The following is a 19,831-nucleotide window of genomic DNA, read 5'->3' on the forward strand; positions in this document are numbered from 1 at the left end:
TGTATCGCTAGTGGCTCCACCGCTAGTGCAAAAAGAAGCGGGGATAAGGAGCACCCTTGCCGCGTGCCACGCTCCACCGGATATCGCGATGAAATCAAAGGGCCCGATCTAACCCTGGCCGAAGCGGAAGCGTAGAGGACTGCTGTCCATTTGACAAATCCCTCCCGAGGCCGAATTTCCGTAGTACCGTGCATAGGTAGTCCCACTCCAGGCTATCAAAAGCCTTCTCCAGGTCCACCGATAAGACTACCGGGGACGGGGCATCCACGAATGGTTCCCCAAGCAAGCGGAACAACCTTCGGATGTTCATAGTCGTACTTCGCCGTGGGATGAAACCGGCTTGGTCTTCATGCACTAGGGAACTCATATGTCCCAGCAGCCTCGAGGCCAATATGCTGCTCAATATTTTGTAGTCCATCGTCAGCATTGAAAGGGGACGGTAGGACCCCGGGTCAGACGAGTCTCGGCCTGGTTTGAGGAGAGGAACCACCAACGCCTCACACATCGAGCCAGGGAGACGACCCAATCTCTTCGCCTCCCTGTAGACCACCAGTAATCGAGGGGCCAAGAGGTCAGCGTAAGCTGCATAGAACTCCACCGGAAGGCCATCCAGACCCGGGGTCTTGTTCCTCGCCATCCGTTTGATGGCCCCGCGGATCTCCCCTAAGTCGATGTCAGAACCCAGGGTTTCCGCCACTTCCTGTCCTACTGTGCGGAGTTCCAGTGGGCTAAGATAGTCGTCAAGCCGGTCTGGGTCACGTGCGGAGCGACTGCGGTATAAACTTTCGTAGTAATGCCGGAAGCAACTAAGAATCTCCGGTTGGGTGCACACCTCGGTCCCATCCGCCCTACGCATATTTGTCGTCGTTTGGGACTGGCGCGTAGGGTTGGCCAACCATGCCAGTAACGCGCTCGACCTGTCGCCCTCCGCAATAGACCGGACCGTATAGGCCTTATAATCGAAACAGCGGAGCCGTTCGACCTCCACCGCTACCTTCTCCCTCGCCTCTACCGTTTGTGTTTGCAATTCCAGGTGTCCGGGGCGGCTAATTTCAAGCTCGCGGAGCGCTCGGTCCGCTGTGTCTAAGTCAGCCAGGATAACACGCCGCATGCCCACCTTCTTAGAGATACAGTAGCCCCTCACCACCACCTTGAAAGCGTCCCATTTGAACGCCCTAGTACTCGCGGAGCCGCCGTTGGACGCAAAATAATCCGTGATTTTCTCCCCTAGGTCCGCCTTGAAGACACTGTCCTCGAGGATCTCGGGACGCATCTTCCAGGTGGGTACTGCTGGTGTCCCAGGGAACCAGCGAATGTCCAGTAGGAGGGGGTTATGGTCCGAGATGGTCCGCGATAAATACTCCGATCGGACCGCTGCCGAAACTAATTCGGACGAACCAAGAAAGCTATCTAGTCTGACATGCAGCTCATGAAGGCTCGAAAAGTATGAATAATCTCTAGACGCGGGGTGATGCGCCCTCCAAATGTCCGTCAAACCCCAGCGGGTCTGCCAATCTTGACGGCCCTTAGCCGCCCGCCGGACCGGGGAATCGGGGAGCGGGGGGTGCGAGCGATCTATGTCTACATCCACTACGGAGTTAAAGTCTCCCCCCAGCAGGAGGGGCCCAGCGAAAAAGTGGGCCAGTGAGCCCGATAACCTGGAAAGGAAGGCAGTCTGGTCCACGTTAGGAGCATACACACAGCAAACGTTCAGGTCCCTCCCTCCTAGCGTGCCTGATATGGCCACGAAACGCCCCTCTGGGTCCAACACTGTCCTCGTGACCTGGAAGGGGACTCCTGCCCTAATCCATATTAGCGCCCCCCTGGCATAAGCAGAGTACGCCGTGGAAAAGACCTGCCCTCGCCACCTACGCTGAAGTGCCGCCCCTTCCGCCTTGTTCAGATGCGTTTCCTGCAGCAGCGCCATTTGCACTCCCCTACGCACTAAATAAGCATGGACCTTGTGACGCCTGGACATAGTGTGAAGCCCCCTCACATTCCAAGTAATACATTTCAAGTTAGCAACATCAGCCATTGTCCCAGAGTGTTCTTGCACAGTCTCCCCGTTCGGGTCCCCACAAAGAAAAAGCATCAATCCTCCCAGCGCTGACGGCGGCCATTTTCCCCAACCAGAACCAAACCACCCAAAAACCAACAAAGCCCCCCCCCAACCACCCCAGAACAGGACCCAAACTACACCATCTAGATCCCATCCAAACCTCTACGGAGATCAACCCCAAAATCCCCACTAGTCCCACGGTCGCCACCGTAGGAAGGCCTTATGGGCCAGGTGCGGGCTGAGCGGAGGCAGTGGGCCCTCGACGCCCAGGCTACCAGGACTGTAGTAAGCCCCCCCCTGTGTCAAAACCTTCCGGGGCAAGAGCAGCAGCCCCCCAACCCTCCCTCCTTCGTTGTCAGCAATAAAGAACGGCAACCGCCTCCCCCCTGCCGGGCCCCCACCCAAAACAAGGCAGCATATCCCGTTACCCTTGTCCGTCCAAAAGGTCCTCCACCGATTTCGGTGTGATCACCGGTGTATGGGTACTGTCTGCCACTGAGTCTTCCGAGTCCGATGGTGCCCCCTGAGCACCCGGGTTGTCTTCCTCCTCCTCGATGACTTCGCCTCTTGCTCCCGACAGTTCCGACAGCACTTCCAACACTCCCCTCCGCTCCGATGATGTCTCCGCAGTCGAGGGCCCTCCCGTGCGGCCGCGGCGGTTCCTGACCCTCTTAGATCGCCTCCTTTGTTCCGGCTCCTCCGCCTGATGGGTCGAGGCGCTATAACCATCTTTCCCTGTCCGGTACAGTTCGAGCCAGTCACAGACCTCCTCTGGGGTGTCGAAGAACTGGGTTTTGTCGTCGACAATGACTCGGAGCCTTGCGGGAAATAGGAGTGAATATTGGATGCCCTCACTCCTGAGTTCACGCTTAACCGCCAGGAAGGAGAACCGCTTGCGCTGCGTCTCGTAGGTGTAGTCAGGGAAAATATTCACCTGACTGTTTGCAACCTGGAACGGGCCATTGTGCCTGGCGGCATTGAGGATCAGGTCTCTGTCCCGGAAATGTAGCAACCGCGCCACCACTGGCCTTGGGGCCCGTCCCTGCTGTGGGGGCCGTGCTGGGACTCTGTGGGCCCGTTCTAGAGTGTAAAAGGAGGACAGGCCCTCCGGGACCACCGTGTCTCGGAGCCAGGTCTCCAAGTATCGCACCATATCGCCATCCTCGATTTTTTCCGGCAGGCCCACCACCCGAATGTTATTCCTCCTGTTGCGGCCTTCCGCATCCTCCGCCCTCCGTTCGAGGGTCTCGATTCGGGACATGGCATCCTTTATCGTCGCAGCCAGGGTTCTCTGCGCCGGTTCTAAAGTCTTCACCGTGCCCTCCACCTCCTTGACCCGGTCTGAGAGTTTACCATGGTCTGCCCTAAGGAGGCCCAGGCCGGTCGCCACCTGGGCAATGTCTTGTTGGAGGGCCGACCGAGTTGCCTCTATCGCTTCCAGTACACGGTCGAATTGTTGCTGGAGTGGTGCGCCACCAGGTCGTTTAGGGTCTCCATGCTCTTCCTTGTCTTGGGCTTCAGAGTCTGAGGTGGTCTGGCTGGATCCCTTGGCTCCTTTAGGTTTCCCCATGCTGCCAGGGGCTCTCCGCGAGGGTCCCGGAGTGGGCGTCTCCGTGTACCAGTGTCCAGCACGACCTTCCCGGGATTTCGTTCTCAAGTCTGGTACGGGCGATCTCCTTCTCCAGAGCCTGTGGAGACTCCGCCGCTTCGGCTCACGCCACCGCCACGGCGTCCGAGGGCACCGATAAGGGGGCGGAGACAACCGTCGCCGAGTCGGGCAGGCCCGTTCACCCACTATAGCTCCGGGGCGAGGGCCACCAACTCCCTCAGTTGACCTGTGGCGCCAGAGTGTCGCGCCATCCATGTAGTTGGGCTGGCCAGGAAATCGTAGCTAGTTGCGGAGTCGCGGTGCAGACCACCGCCTGGAACAGAGGGCATCCGCGCCCGGTGCCCTCCAGTACGTGGGCACCCGCCCGGTCGTCCAATCGAGTATGAACCCGTTGTAGAAGGTCCGAACCTGCCAATGTCCAATGTCTAAAACAACTGAGGATGGCGAAGCCGGGTGCCAAGCGACACCCGCGCGACCTCCTCAACTCCGTATTTTCGATCAAGGGGACAAAGGGGTCCGGGCGCCATGTTGGGTCGCACTCCGCAACTCCGCAAACTTCGGCAGTTCTTCGAAGCCACCCCCGTCCAAACTCCACCAAGGTCCCCGGCAGGGTGTCGTCTCCTCGCTCAACCGAATGCGGGGTCTGGGGCGCCCCTCAGCCTCCGATGTTCAGGATAATTTCGGGCTTAGTCCCGGAGCCGAGCTCTCAGGCGACCATCGCCATCGGCGCCCAAGCCACGCCCCTCCAAAGGAAGCTCTTGCCTATAAAATCGCTAGGAAACAATATCATTCTATGATAAAAAACGCCAAAAAAGACCATTTTCTTCAAATCATCAATCTGTCCAACAACAATCAGAAACAGATCTTTAAAATTGTTGATGAGTTCATGAACCCCAGAATCCTCAGGCAAGAGATACCACCGTCACTGGCTCTCTGTAACGACATAGCTGACTATTTCGAACAGAAAATACTAAAACTTACCATAGACTTCCCAGACCCTCCTGAACCCCCCCCTTACGATGCAACACGACCAACCGACAATAAACCTCAGCTGAAAAACTTTACTCCCATCAGTCTCAACGAATCCCGACTAGCAATTCTCTCCAGTAAATCAGGCTCCCCTTTTGACCCATGCCCCCCACTGCTGCTCCACACTTTGGTGGACACGGTAAATCCAGCTATAAACTCAATCATAAACTCTTCTCTGGCCACCGCATCCATTCCTGCTGAATGGAAACTCGCTGCAGTCAAACCTCTGCAGAAAAAACCCCTACCTGATCCCACCACTCTCTCCAACCTTCGCCCCATCTCGTTGCTCCCACTACTGTTTAAACTGACCGAAGCAGCAGTAAATAAACAGTTGACTAAACATCTAGAGGAAAACCACCTATTTCACCCAAACCAGGCTGGTTTCAGGGCAAAACACTCCACGGAGTCAGCCCTCCTACATACTGTAGAGACCCTCAAGATGGCACTGGACCAAGGAAAAAAGGCCGTCCTGATCCTGCTCGATCTGTCGGCGGCCTTTGACACGGTCTCACACCCCATGTTGATAGGCCGCCTGACAGAATCAGGGCTAGCAGGAACCGCCCTCGAATGGCTGAAAAACTTCCTAAGCCATAGGAGGCAAGTCACCATACTAGGAAACTATTGCTCGGATGAAAAAACCATAAAAACAGGGGTACCACAAGGCTCAAGCCTGAGCCCGGTTCTGTTCAACCTTTATATGACCCCCCTGATTGAACTCATCACATCCTTTAACATCAGCACGATATCTTACGCTGACGACACCCAGCTCATCCTAGTACTGGATAACAACTCTACTAAAGCTGAGGAAAATTTAAGGAACTGTCTCACTGCAACCTTTGAATGGATGCGAACACACCATCTCAAATGCAATTCAGGTAAAACTGAAATCCTCCCTTTTGGCCAAAACAACCTTTTTTCCCCCACCAACTGGTGGCCCCAAGACGCCGAAGTCCCACCAAACACCATCACGTCGGCCCGCAACCTCGGGATAAGGTTTGATGAAGCCCTATCCTTTAAGCAACAAGCAGGTACAGTGGCAGGGTCCTGCTTCAATATTATCAAAGATCTTAGAAGGTTCTTCGACCTCCTTCCCCTGACAGCCAGAAAGACTGTGGCAGTAGCCCTCATCACATCCCGCTTAGACTACTGCAACAGCATCTATGCAGGCTCTAACAGAGCTGTTCTGCACAAGCTGCAGATGGTTCAAAACGCCGCCGCCCGCCTGGTGCTAAGACTACCCAGGAAATCATCTGCCTCAAAAGCACTTAAAACCCTGCACTGGTTACCCATCCACAAAAGAGTGCTATTTAAAATCCTACTCATCACGTTCAGAGCCTACCACCAGTCGGGACCGGCATACCTGTCCCAAAGGTTTGGAAGATACACTCCTTCCCGTTCACTCAGATCATCCAACCTAAATCTACTCGCAGTCCCCAAATTCAGACTAACCACAAAAGGTGGAAAATCCATCGGAGTACTAGGAGCCAAAGCCTGGAACAAGCTCCCACCCCAAATGCGCTTGATCCATTCCGAGAAACTGTTTCGTAAAACGCTTAAAACATGGATCTTCAAGGCTGAAGACTCACTCTGCTTAGCGTTAATCTAACCCTACGCTTTAATTATAGACCATGATCTATGACTATGATCAATCTTAAACAGCATCTCCCCCTCCTTTTTCGGGACAGTGATGTCTAGCGCCAAGATGCTCCATGGAGTGTAAGTTGCGCTCTATAAAAGCCTATTCATATCATATCAATATGGAGGGGACTAAGATATGTGCTTCACCTCACCTCCCCCTCCTGAGGGGTGGGCTTGGCAAAGGTGGGCAAACCTATTCTCCTAACTTGGTTTTCCCTGGTGATTCTCCCTCCCAAAGTGGGGGTTCAAACCCGGGAGGAGCAAGTTGCTGGGAGCAGCAAATGGCAGGGACAGCTTACAAAGGTGGTAGGCCTTTGAACCTTCCTCTTCGGGGACCCAGCCCATCCTGGGGGGGAGAGAAGGATGCACGACACCTCTGTATAGAATGGGCTTTGCTGCTGGACCTTGTGGTGGAGGCTCTCTACCAAAGAGTCCAGAAACCTGCCTGGTGGTAGAAAATGGCAGGCAGCCATTTAGGAACCACACCAGGGCTGGTTGTCTTTCAGGGGGCATCTCTAAGATGTCATCAGAGTGCATCTTACAATGAATCCCACACTACCATCAGTACGGTTTTAATGCGCTGAGAAGTTTGCCACCAAATTTCCCAGGTTTCAGTAAAGCAATTATAGAGCTGTGGAGTTTGTAATGACCAACTCCCAGACCACCTACTTTTTATGGATTTACTACCCTACTACAAAATCTAAGAATGGAGGTAGACATTGTAGGGGTACAGGGCTCATGCAACTGTACCTTCACCTGTGGTCTAGTGTACCCTGATAGAGGGGTAGCTTACCTAGGCCAAAGGCAGTGGACTGCAGGCATGGCACACAGGGATGTGTGCCATGCCGTCTCTTCACTTTTCTCTGCACCAAAACACGTAGCCTGAAATGGCAGTGTGTGGGTGTTAATGTGCTGGGCCTCTATGGGTGGCACAATAGGTGCTATAGCTTTTAGAGGCCTTCTCTGCTCACAGTGCCCTTAGTACCCATGGCACCTTTTACAAGGGGCTACTCTGTGGCCATTGATGGGCCAATTGTTGGTACAAAGGTACAACTTTGGGAAAGAACACAAGCCCTAGGTACCTGATTGGCAGGCTCTCAGGGCACACCAAGTCAAAGTGCATCAAGTATCAGGCAAAAAGTGGGGGTTACGTATCCCACTTATGCCTCAGGGGTTCTGAGAGACCCCCAATCACGCCTTTCAGTGTACAGCGGTATCTCTCATTCAACCCATTATTCTGAAGTTGGTGCCCCGGTCAGATACTACCTCCTTGGGGAAACTCACACAGGTAAAGATCCTAATCAGTGCCCAGGCCACAGTGGACACCATTAATGTCCTGAGAGGGATGGGCCCCGGGTACCAGATGGCATGGTCCACCAAGACCAGGATGAACCGGTTTTCTATGGCTGTCTTGGGATCCAGAGGCCCACAATGGCGATGCCCACCTGCTCGAAAGGGGTGCTCACTACAGGGACTGGTTGGAGGGAAGCCTTACATTTCCCCCACACTTGCCACTTGCCTGGCAAGTTTGACAAGGCCTGCAAAACGCATTTGAGTGCCTTCGCATTTGGGGCCATTAAAAGTGGGTGACAAACCTGTCAAAGGTCTTGCCCTGCCCTAAATATCCTGCCAAAGGCACATCACGAGCCAACTCCAGTAGAAAGGTTCTGAAGTGCAGGGGTACCACCAGCACACAGGCTGCACCAGGCTCAGCTACCTTAGGCCCGCTATAAAGGAGACCATTCTCTCAGTAAATCAAATGTGATTTCAACTCTTTGCCAGGTGCCTGGGGGAAACAGCCTGTACAACGTGGGCAAAGTCATGCTTACCAATCCAACGCTAGCAGAAACATGCTTGCAATAAACACGCATATGCCATAACCGCGCATATGCGTTGTTAAGGTAATGCGTGGTCTAAATACCGAAATGGGCGGGTCTAGGAACAGGAAGGATTGGGAGAGGACGCAGTGAGATTAGTGGGGCTGGGTTTTGTTGGGGTGGGGTATAGATTTTAAAAGGCGGGATACTTTTTAGGGCTCAGGGTTAGGGCTGGGGAGGTGGGGTTGTATTTACGGATGGGGGTCGGGTTGCCTTTAGGGCTCATGGGGGGTCAGGAAGTGTTTAGGGCTTGGGGGGATCAGAGCAGTTTTTAGGGCTCAGAGGGATCGGGTCATTTTAGGGGCTCAGGGGTGTCAGGTTGTTTTTACGGCTCAGGGTGGGGATGAGGGAGTTTTATGGGGTCGGGTAGTTCTAAGGGCTTGGGGTCAGGATAGTTTTAGGGCTCAGGGGATCGGAGAAGTTTTAAGGGCTTGGGAGGGTCAGGTTAGTTTTGAGGGCTCAGGGTCTGGGTACTTTTTAGGGCTCAGGGGGGGCCGGGTTAGTTTATAGGGCTAAAGGCAGGTGACATAGGGTGTGATTGTTACCACACATCCCTGTACCAGTACTATATTTACCACAAAATTGCAAGGTAAAGGCATGCGTGGTATAGGAATGCGTTGTTTAGGCAGCATAGTGGTGGTATGCGTGGTTTAGCCATGCACGCCTCTGTCATACAACTGCTGCCTTGTCCTCGGCCAGCTGCCTAAAACCCAGAGTAGGGCATGGCCACTGCTCCGCACAGAACTCTTCTGTGATTTGACTCCCTTCTTGCTGCCAATGGGTCAGCTCATGCAAGTCTCCCAGTTCAGCCACCACTTTCCCTGTAGGTTCGCGAGCGTCCCCCTTAGGTTCAGCTTCCTATCGGACCGTGAGAATTTCAGGGGCAGGTTTCCTGTGCCCCCTGCCCATCTTCTTCTTGGCAGACACCTGGGCCCAGGTCCTTCTGATTACCCTGGGCTACCAAGGACCGTGTGGTCAGGAAGGCCCACCCAGGCAATCACAACATCTTCAAGTGTGACCTGTATTCCACCTCCCCCCAGGCTGTGTTTTCCAGGTCATTCCCCAGCAGAAAATACAAAGTCATGGATGGGGGTACAGCTACTCACAAGGAACCGGAGATCCCCCACACCTGCTCACAGGGAACGTGAGCCACTTTACAAAAGTGCTCACTGTTGTGCACTGCCACAACTCAGTGCAGTACATTAGGGACTACCTGCTCTTCAGACACTGACTCCTGTGTCTCTCAGAGTCTCTACCCTTCGTCCATTGATGGTCACTCACTGCCTTTTTTCTTAGTGTTATCAGGCATTAGGTTTCTCTGGACCATTTCACAACTCCCTGTTGGGGCACGGGTCATCTCAGCTGAGTCCCCATACCCTCCTTGGATCAACTCCTCCCCAAGTACTACACTACCTGTCACCCGTGACTACCCACCAGTGGGGGGCTGTGCCGGCTTAGGACACTTAGGGTCCCTTCTCATGTGACCTTCCTGATCACAAGCATAACACTTACAGGTATCCCTGCCTGCAGGTCTACCTGTAGAGATTCACGGTTTCTTATCTCCTGGGGATGGGAATTATTACCCTGGGAACTATATTGTTCCCAGAGAACTCCTACTGTTTATCCTTGTATCACCCCCACTCTTCTGATGGTGACATACCCATCATTGGCAGAGTCTACCATGTTTTGGACCCTGCTGCTGGGCCAGCTGTCGCCTCACTAGAAAGCTGCCTTAGGTCAGTAAGCTTGCTGTCAATCAAGTGCTAGTGCAGCTCTGGGAAACAACAATTGGACAAGTGTTCCCATGCAAATCAAATTTTAGAGCTCCTGATAATCTGTTACCTCACTGACCTTCACCCAACCATCCAGTGCTCTGCAGTAGAAATCAACATACTTTGTGAACCAAGTTTAGTACTATCCCTAAACTTAGCCCTGTAACTCTCTGGGGTGAAACCATACATCCTGACCAGGGCATCCTTCATTTCGGGTTACTTCATCTGATTTTCTATCGGTAAGGCCAACAAGGTGTCCCTCCCTTCTACAGTAAAGCTATTATACAGACCTGCTCCCCAATTTCTCTCAGGGACCCTGTGTGCCCTTAAAGATACAACAAAGCCCATAAACCACTGATCAATGTCATTCCCCACAACAAAATCCTTCCCTAGACTCTGGAATATGTACCTTTCCCTCTGAGTACACTTAAGAAACAATGACCATCTGTGGTGGACTTGCACTTCAAATCCAGTCCCTGTAAATTCTATTTCTGATTCAAGACCATCTTGTTCCCTTCTATTTTGAGCCTCACCAGTTCCAACTGGAGCTACTCCTGATGCCACATTTTGAGCCTTTCTAGCTCCATATCATGCCTCCTGGCTTCACGCCTGTCCTCCAGCTCCTCTAGGGACAGACCTTTAGATGACACACTGCTACTTGCCAGAAGGGCACCTTCCCTCCAGGGAGATCATGGACATCAGTCATCCTCAAGCAGGTTTTGCTCCTCAATCTCCTCAGCTGGATTCTTAGACTGCCCACTGACATTCCTGGCAGTAACCCATGCCCTTGGCACCTTTTGTACATCCTCCTTTAAGGTGAGGCCTTTGAACTGGATCTTGCAGTCCCTGCAGATTTGCTTAAGTTGCTGCACATTACAGGACTTCAACCTGTCCTCACAAATTAAATCTGCAGGGACAGCTGATGATACTCTAGACTGAGACATGCTTGGAGTAGAAACCTTAAAAAGTATCCAAACAAGAAGGTAAAACAAAACAGTATGTGGTTGCGTAATGGTCTGCATCTGGTATTAGTGTACACCAATCATTGTATCTGAAGTACAAACACAATTCCTATCCTCACCGCTGACCACCAGTGTTAAAAAGGGTTCTCTAGTTGTCATTCGGGATGCACCCTGTTCAAGTAGGGATCCTCACTCTAGTTAGAGTAAGTTGGTTACACGGCTAAGATAACCCCTGCTCACCCCATTGGAATCTTGCACGAGCAGTCAGCCTTATCTCAGAGGCAATGTGTAAAGCAATTATACATAAACACATAGTAACATGGTGGGAACACTACAAAAGGGCACCACACCAGTTTAGAAAAATAACCAATATTTATCTGAATAAAACAAGACCAAAATGAGAAAAATCCAACATACACAAGCAAAGATATCACTTTCATAGGTTCAAAATAGCTTAGTCCATAGGAAATGTTGGATGCATCACTTTTCTCAAAGACGAAAACAGGCACAAGGGAAATCAGTTGACGGAGAAATTACCCAACGATTCCTCATTCCCAGAGGAGGTGATGCATTCCTTACTGCCTGAGACAGTGATGTGGCAATTCCTTACTATAGTGCAGGGGAGGTGATGCGTCGATTCCTTACTGTCAGGCGAGGTGATGCATTGATTCTTTACTACAAGGGGAGGTGATGTGTCGCTCTCCAGACATGCGGCCTCCATTCTTACTGCTGGGCCATGTCAATGAAGATCTTGGCACACAGGTGCGATGCATCGAAATTCCGGATGCGCTGGGTCAATGCGGCAGTGGCAAAATAGCCCCTGCGTCGAATTTGCAGCCGCGTGGTAGGTGATGAGTTGCATTCTTCAGCCACTATGCAGGGCCTGTGTCGGATTCGGAGCCGGTGCCACGAATGTCAGAGACACGGTGCTCAAGACACGGGTTGCAGCGATCTTCTCCGCAACGGCAGGTGCTTAGTCAATTCTTCGGTCACACTGCGGCAATGTGTTAGTTTTTCAGCCACGCGGCGTTGCTGCTGCAGGAAAAACAGGCGTTGTAGGTCGATGAGTGGATGTTCTCAGTCCTTTGCAGCAAAACCACCTCCAAGTGCCCAGAACTGAAGTTACGATTCAGAAAAGGGGTTTGTGATGAACAGAGTATCTGAATTAAGCAGACCACTCTTACCCAGTCCAAAGATCAGGGCTTGATCCATCACCATTATTTATCTCACTGCCCCATCCCAGCTCAGAACCTGGCTATATGCAAATCAGTCTGTCCCTGGCCCAGTGCATCATGGGAACAGGGCAGACTAAACTACCAAGCCAATTCTTCACCAGAAAGGAGACAAGCTACCGGGGACCGGTTTCTGGCATTTCAGCCGTCTTCGGCCCGGCTTGCTTGAATCCTGATGGAGCAGTGAGAAAGGGACTCATGTCTGAGTATACCCTGCCACACCTATAGTGGCCAAAAACGATTCAGAAAAGGGGTTGGTGATGAACAGAGTGTCTGAATTAAGCAGACCACTCTTACCCAGTCCAAAGATCAGGGCTTGATCCATCACCATTATTTATCTCACTGCCCCATCCCAGCTCAGAACCTGGCTATATGCAAATCAGTCTGTCCCTGGCCCAGTGCATCATGGGAACAGGGCAGACTAAACTACCAAGCCAATTCTTCACCAGAAAGGAGACAAGCTACCGGGGACCGGTTTCTGGCATTTCAGCCGTCTTCGGCCCGGCTTGCTTGAATCCTGATGGAGCAGTGAGAAAGGGACTCATGTCTGAGTATACCCTGCCACACCTATAGTGGCCAAAAACGATTCAGAAAAGGGGTTGGTGATGAACAGAGTGTCTGAATTAAGCAGACCACTCTTACCCAGTCCAAAGATCAGGGCTTGATCCATCACCATTATTTATCTCACTGCCCCATCCCAGCTCAGAACCTGGCTATATGCAAATCAGTCTGTCCCTGGCCCAGTGCATCATGGGAACAGGGCAGACTAAACTACCAAGCCAATTCTTCACCAGAAAGGAGACAAGCTACCGGGGACCAGTTTCTGGCATTTCAGCCGTCTTCGGCCCGGATTGCTTGAATCCTGATGGAGCAGTGAGAAAGGGACTCATGTCTGAGTATACCCTGCCACACCTATAGTGGCCAAAAACGATTCAGAAAAGGGGTTGGTGATGAACAGAGTGTCTGAATTAAGCAGACCACTCTTACCCAGTCCAAAGATCAGGGCTTGATCCATCACCATTATTTATCTCACTGCCCCATCCCAGCTCAGAACCTGGCTATATGCAAATCAGTCTGTCCCTGGCCCAGTGCATCATGGGAACAGGGCAGACTAAACTACCAAGCCAATTCTTCACCAGAAAGAAGACAAGCTACCGGGGACCGGTTTCTGGCATTTCAGCCGTCTTCGGCCCGGCTTGCTTGAATCCTGATGGAGCAGTGAGAAAGGGACTCATGTCTGAGTATACCCTGCCACACCTATAGTGGCCAAAAACGATTCAGAAAAGGGGTTGGTGATGAACAGAGTGTCTGAATTAAGCAGACCACTCTTACCCAGTCCAAAGATCAGGGCTTGATCCATCACCATTATTTATCTCACTGCCCCATCCCAGCTCAGAACCTGGCTATATGCAAATCAGTCTGTCCCTGTCCCAGTGCATCATGGGAACAGGGCAGACTAAACTATCAAGCCAATTCTTCACCAGAAAGGAGACAAGCTACCGGGGACCGGTTTCTGGCATTTCAGCCGTCTTCGGCCCGGCTTGCTTGAATCCTGATGGAGCAGTGAGAAAGGGACTCATGTCTGAGTATACCCTGCCACACCTATAGTGGCCAAAAACGATTCAGAAAAGGGGTTGGTGATGAACAGAGTGTCTGAATTAAGCAGACCACTCTTACCCAGTCCAAAGATCAGAGCTTGATCCATCACCATTATTTATCTCACTGCCCCATCCCAGCTCAGAACCTGGCTATATGCAAATCAGTCTGTCCCTGGCCCAGTGCATCATGGGAACAGGGCAGACTAAACTACCAAGCCAATTCTTCACCAGAAAGGAGACAAGCTACCGGGGACCGGTTTCTGGCATTTCAGCCGTCTTCGGCCCGGCTTGCTTGAATCCTGATGGAGCAGTGAGAAAGGGACTCATGTCTGAGTATACCCTGCCACACCTATAGTGGCCAAAAACGATTCAGAAAAGGGGTTGGTGATGAACAGAGTGTCTGAATTAAGCAGACCACTCTTACCCAGTCCAAAGATCAGGGCTTGATCCATCACCATTATTTATCTCACTGCCCCATCCCAGCTCAGAACCTGGCTATATGCAAATCAGTCTGTCCCTGGCCCAGTGCATCATGGGAACAGGGCAGACTAAACTACCAAGCCAATTCTTCACCAGAAAGGAGACAAGCTACCGGGGACCGGTTTCTGGCATTTCAGCCGTCTTCGGCCCGGCTTGCTTGAATCCTGATGGAGCAGTGAGAAAGGGACTCATGTCTGAGTATACCCTGCCACACCTATAGTGGCCAAAAACGATTCAGAAAAGGGGTTGGTGATGAACAGAGTGTCTGAATTAAGCAGACCACTCTTACCCAGTCCAAAGATCAGGGCTTGATCCATCACCATTATTTATCTCACTGCCCCATCCCAGCTCAGAACCTGGCTATATGCAAATCAGTCTGTCCCTGGCCCAGTGCATCATGGGAACAGGGCAGACTAAACTACCAAGCCAATTCTTCACCAGAAAGGAGACAAGCTACCGGGGACCGGTTTCTGGCATTTCAGCCGTCTTCGGCCCGGCTTGCTTGAATCCTGATGGAGCAGTGAGAAAGGGACTCATGTCTGAGTATACCCTGCCACACCTATAGTGGCCAAAAACGATTCAGAAAAGGGGTTGGTGATGAACAGAGTGTCTGAATTAAGCAGACCACTCTTACCCAGTCCAAAGATCAGGGCTTGATCCATCACCATTATTTATCTCACTGCCCCATCCCAGCTCAGAACCTGGCTATATGCAAATCACTCTATCCCTGGCCCAGTGCATCATGGGAACAGGGCAGACTAAACTACCAAGCCAATTCTTCACCAGAAAGGAGACAAGCTACCGGGGACCGGTTTCTGGCATTTCAGCCGTCTTCGGCCCGGCTTGCTTGAATCCTGATGGAGCAGTGAGAAAGGGACTCATGTCTGAGTATACCCTGCCACACCTATAGTGGCCAAAAACGATTCAGAAAAGGGGTTGGTGATGAACAGAGTGTCTGAATTAAGCAGACCACTCTTACCCAGTCCAAAGATCAGGGCTTGATCCATCACCATTATTTATCTCACTGCCCCATCCCAGCTCAGAACCTGGCTATATGCAAATCAGTCTGTCCCTGGCCCAGTGCATCATGGGAACAGGGCAGACTAAACTACCAAGCCAATTCTTCACCAGAAAGGAGACAAGCTACCGGGGACCGGTTTCTGGCATTTCAGCCGTCTTCGGCCCGGCTTGCTTGAATCCTGATGGAGCAGTGAGAAAGGGACTCATGTCTGAGTATACCCTGCCACACCTATAGTGGCCAAAAACGATTCAGAAAAGGGGTTGGTGATGAACAGAGTGTCTGAATTAAGCAGACCACTCTTACCCAGTCCAAAGATCAGAGCTTGATCCATCACCATTATTTATCTCACTGCCCCATCCCAGCTCAGAACCTGGCTATATGCAAATCAGTCTGTCCCTGGCCCAGTGCATCATGGGAACAGGGCAGACTAAACTACCAAGCCAATTCTTCACCAGAAAAGAGACAAGCTACCGGGGACCGGTTTCTGGCATTTCAGCCGTCTTCGGCCCGGCTTGCTTGAATCCTGATGGAGCAGTGAGAAAGGGACTCATGTCTGAGTATACCCTGCCACACCTATAGTGGCCAAAAACGATTCAGAAAAGGGGTTGGTGATGAACAGAGTGTCTGAATTAAGCAGACCACTCTTACCCAGTCCAAAGATCAGGGCTTGATCCATCACCATTATTTATCTCACTGCCCCATCCCAGCTCAGAACCTGGCTATATGCAAATCAGTCTGTCCCTGGCCCAGTGCATCATGGGAACAGGGCAGACTAAACTACCAAGCCAATTCTTCACCAGAAAGGAGACAAGCTACCGGGGACCAGTTTCTGGCATTTCAGCCGTCTTCGGCCCGGCTTGCTTGAATCCTGATGGAGCAGTGAGAAAGGGACTCATGTCTGAGTATACCCTGCCACACCTATAGTGGCCAAAAACGATTCAGAAAAGGGGTTGGTGATGAACAGAGTGTCTGAATTAAGCAGACCACTCTTACCCAGTCCAAAGATCAGGGCTTGATCCATCACCATTATTTATCTCACTGCCCCATCCCAGCTCAGAACCTGGCTATATGCAAATCAGTCTGTCCCTGGCCCAGTGCATCATGGGAACAGGGCACACTAAACTACCAAGCCAATTCTTCACCAGAAAGGAGACAAGCTACCGGGGACCGGTTTCTGGCATTTCAGCCGTCTTCGGCCCGGCTTGCTTGAATCCTGATGGAGCAGTGAGAAAGGGACTCATGTCTGAGTATACCCTGCCACACCTATAGTGGCCAAAAACGATTCAGAAAAGGGGTTGGTGATGAACAGAGTGTCTGAATTAAGCAGACCACTCTTACCCAGTCCAAAGATCAGGGCTTGATCCATCACCATTATTTATCTCACTGCCCCATCCCAGCTCAGAACCTGGCTATATGCAAATCAGTCTGTCCCTGGCCCAGTGCATCATGGGAACAGGGCAGACTAAACTACCAAGCCAATTCTTCACCAGAAAGGAGACAAGCTACCGGGGACCGGTTTCTGGCATTTCAGCCGTCTTCGGCCCGGCTTGCTTGAATCCTGATGGAGCAGTGAGAAAGGGACTCATGTCTGAGTATACCCTGCCACACCTATAGTGGCCAAAAACGATTCAGAAAAGGGGTTGGTGATGAACAGAGTGTCTGAATTAAGCAGACCACTCTTACCCAGTCCAAAGATCAGAGCTTGATCCATCACCATTATTTATCTCACTGCCCCATCCCAGCTCAGAGCCTGGCTATATGCAAATCAGTCTGTCCCTGGCCCAGTGCATCATGGGAACAGGGCAGACTAAACTACCAAGCCAATTCTTCACCAGAAAGGAGACAAGCTACCAGGGACCAGTTTCTGGCATTTCAGCCGTCTTCGGCCCGGCTTGCTTGAATCCTGATGGAGCAGTGAGAAAGGGACTCATGTCTGAGTATACCCTGCCACACCTATAGTGGCCAAAAACGATTCAGAAAAGGGGTTGGTGATGAACAGAGTGTCTGAATTAAGCAGACCACTCTTACCCAGTCCAAAGATCAGGGCTTGATCCATCACCATTATTTATCTCACTGCCCCATCCCAGCTCAGAACCTGGCTATATGCAAATCAGTCTGTCCCTGGCCCAGTGCATCATGGGAACAGGGCAGACTAAACTACCAAGCCAATTCTTCACCAGAAAGGAGACAAGCTACCGGGGACCGGTTTCTGGCATTTCAGCCGTCTTCGGCCCGGCTTGCTTGAATCCTGATGGAGCAGTGAGAAAGGGACTCATGTCTGAGTATACCCTGCCACACCTATAGTGGCCAAAAACGATTCAGAAAAGGGGTTGGTGATGAACAGAGTGTCTGAATTAAGCAGACCACTCTTACCCAGTCCAAAGATCAGGGCTTGATCCATCACCATTATTTATCTCACTGCCCCATCCCAGCTCAGAACCTGGCTATATGCAAATCAGTCTGTCCCTGGCCCAGTGCATCATGGGAACAGGGCAGACTAAACTACCAAGCCAATTCTTCACCAGAAAGGAGACAAGCTACCGGGGACCGGTTTCTGGCATTTCAGCCGTCTTCGGCCCGGCTTGCTTGAATCCTGATGGAGCAGTGAGAAAGGGACTCATGTCTGAGTATACCCTGCCACACCTATAGTGGCCAAAAACGATTCAGAAAAGGGGTTGGTGATGAACAGAGTGTCTGAATTAAGCAGACCACTCTTACCCAGTCCAAAGATCAGGGCTTGATCCATCACCATTATTTATCTCACTGCCCCATCCCAGCTCAGAACCTGGCTATATGCAAATCAGTCTGTCCCTGGCCCAGTGCATCATGGGAACAGGGCACACTAAACTACCAAGCCAATTCTTCACCAGAAAGGAGACAAGCTACCGGGGACCGGTTTCTGGCATTTCAGCCGTCTTCGGCCCGGCTTGCTTGAATCCTGATGGAGCAGTGAGAAAGGGACTCATGTCTGAGTATACCCTGCCACACCTATAGTGGCCAAAAACGATTCAGAAAAGGGGTTGGTGATGAACAGAGTGTCTGAATTAAGCAGACCACTCTTACCCAGTCCAAAGATCAGGGCTTGATCCATCACCATTATTTATCTCACTGCCCCATCCCAGCTCAGAACCTGGCTATATGCAAATCAGTCTGTCCCTGGCCCAGTGCATCATGGGAACAGGGCAGACTAAACTACCAAGCCAATTCTTCACCAGAAAGGAGACAAGCTACCGGGGACCGGTTTCTGGCATTTCAGCCGTCTTCGGCCCGGCTTGCTTGAATCCTGATGGAGCAGTGAGAAAGGGACTCATGTCTGAGTATACCCTGCCACACCTATAGTGGCCAAAAACGATTCAGAAAAGGGGTTGGTGATGAACAGAGTGTCTGAATTAAGCAGACCACTCTTACCCAGTCCAAAGATCAGAGCTTGATCCATCACCATTATTTATCTCACTGCCCCATCCCAGCTCAGAGCCTGGCTATATGCAAATCAGTCTGTCCCTGGCCCAGTGCATCATGGGAACAGGGCAGACTAAACTACCAAGCCAATTCTTCACCAGAAAGGAGACAAGCTACCAGGGACCAGTTTCTGGCATTTCAGCCGTCTTCGGCCCGGCTTGCTTGAATCCTGATGGAGCAGTGAGAAAGGGACTCATGTCTGAGTATACCCTGCCACACCTATAGTGGCCAAAAACGATTCAGAAAAGGGGTTGGTGATGAACAGAGTGTCTGAATTAAGCAGACCACTCTTACCCAGTCCAAAGATCAGGGCTTGATCCATCACCATTATTTATCTCACTGCCCCATCCCAGCTCAGAACCTGGCTATATGCAAATCAGTCTGTCCCTGGCCCAGTGCATCATGGGAACAGGGCAGACTAAACTACCAAGCCAATTCTTCACCAGAAAGGAGACAAGCTACCGGGGACCGGTTTCTGGCATTTCAGCCGTCTTCGGCCCGGCTTGCTTGAATCCTGATGGAGCAGTGAGAAAGGGACTCATGTCTGAGTATACCCTGCCACACCTATAGTGGCCAAAAACGATTCAGAAAAGGGGTTGGTGATGAACAGAGTGTCTGAATTAAGCAGACCACTCTTACCCAGTCCAAAGATCAGGGCTTGATCCATCACCATTATTTATCTCACTGCCCCATCCCAGCTCAGAACCTGGCTATATGCAAATCAGTCTGTCCCTGGCCCAGTGCATCATGGGAACAGGGCAGACTAAACTACCAAGCCAATTCTTCACCAGAAAGGAGACAAGCTACCGGGGACCGGTTTCTGGCATTTCAGCCGTCTTCGGCCCGGCTTGCTTGAATCCTGATGGAGCAGTGAGAAAGGGACTCATGTCTGAGTATACCCTGCCACACCTATAGTGGCCAAAAACGATTCAGAAAAGGGGTTGGTGATGAACAGATTGTCTGAATTAAGCAGACCACTCTTACCCAGTCCAAAGATCAGGGCTTGATCCATCACCATTATTTATCTCACTGCCCCATCCCAGCTCAGAACCTGGCTATATGCAAATCAGTCTGTCCCTGGCCCAGTGCCTCATG

This window comes from Lissotriton vulgaris, chromosome 2_2, assembly GCF_964263255.1.
Source record: "Lissotriton vulgaris chromosome 2_2, aLisVul1.2, whole genome shotgun sequence".
Classification (NCBI taxonomy): domain Eukaryota; kingdom Metazoa; phylum Chordata; class Amphibia; order Caudata; family Salamandridae; genus Lissotriton; species Lissotriton vulgaris.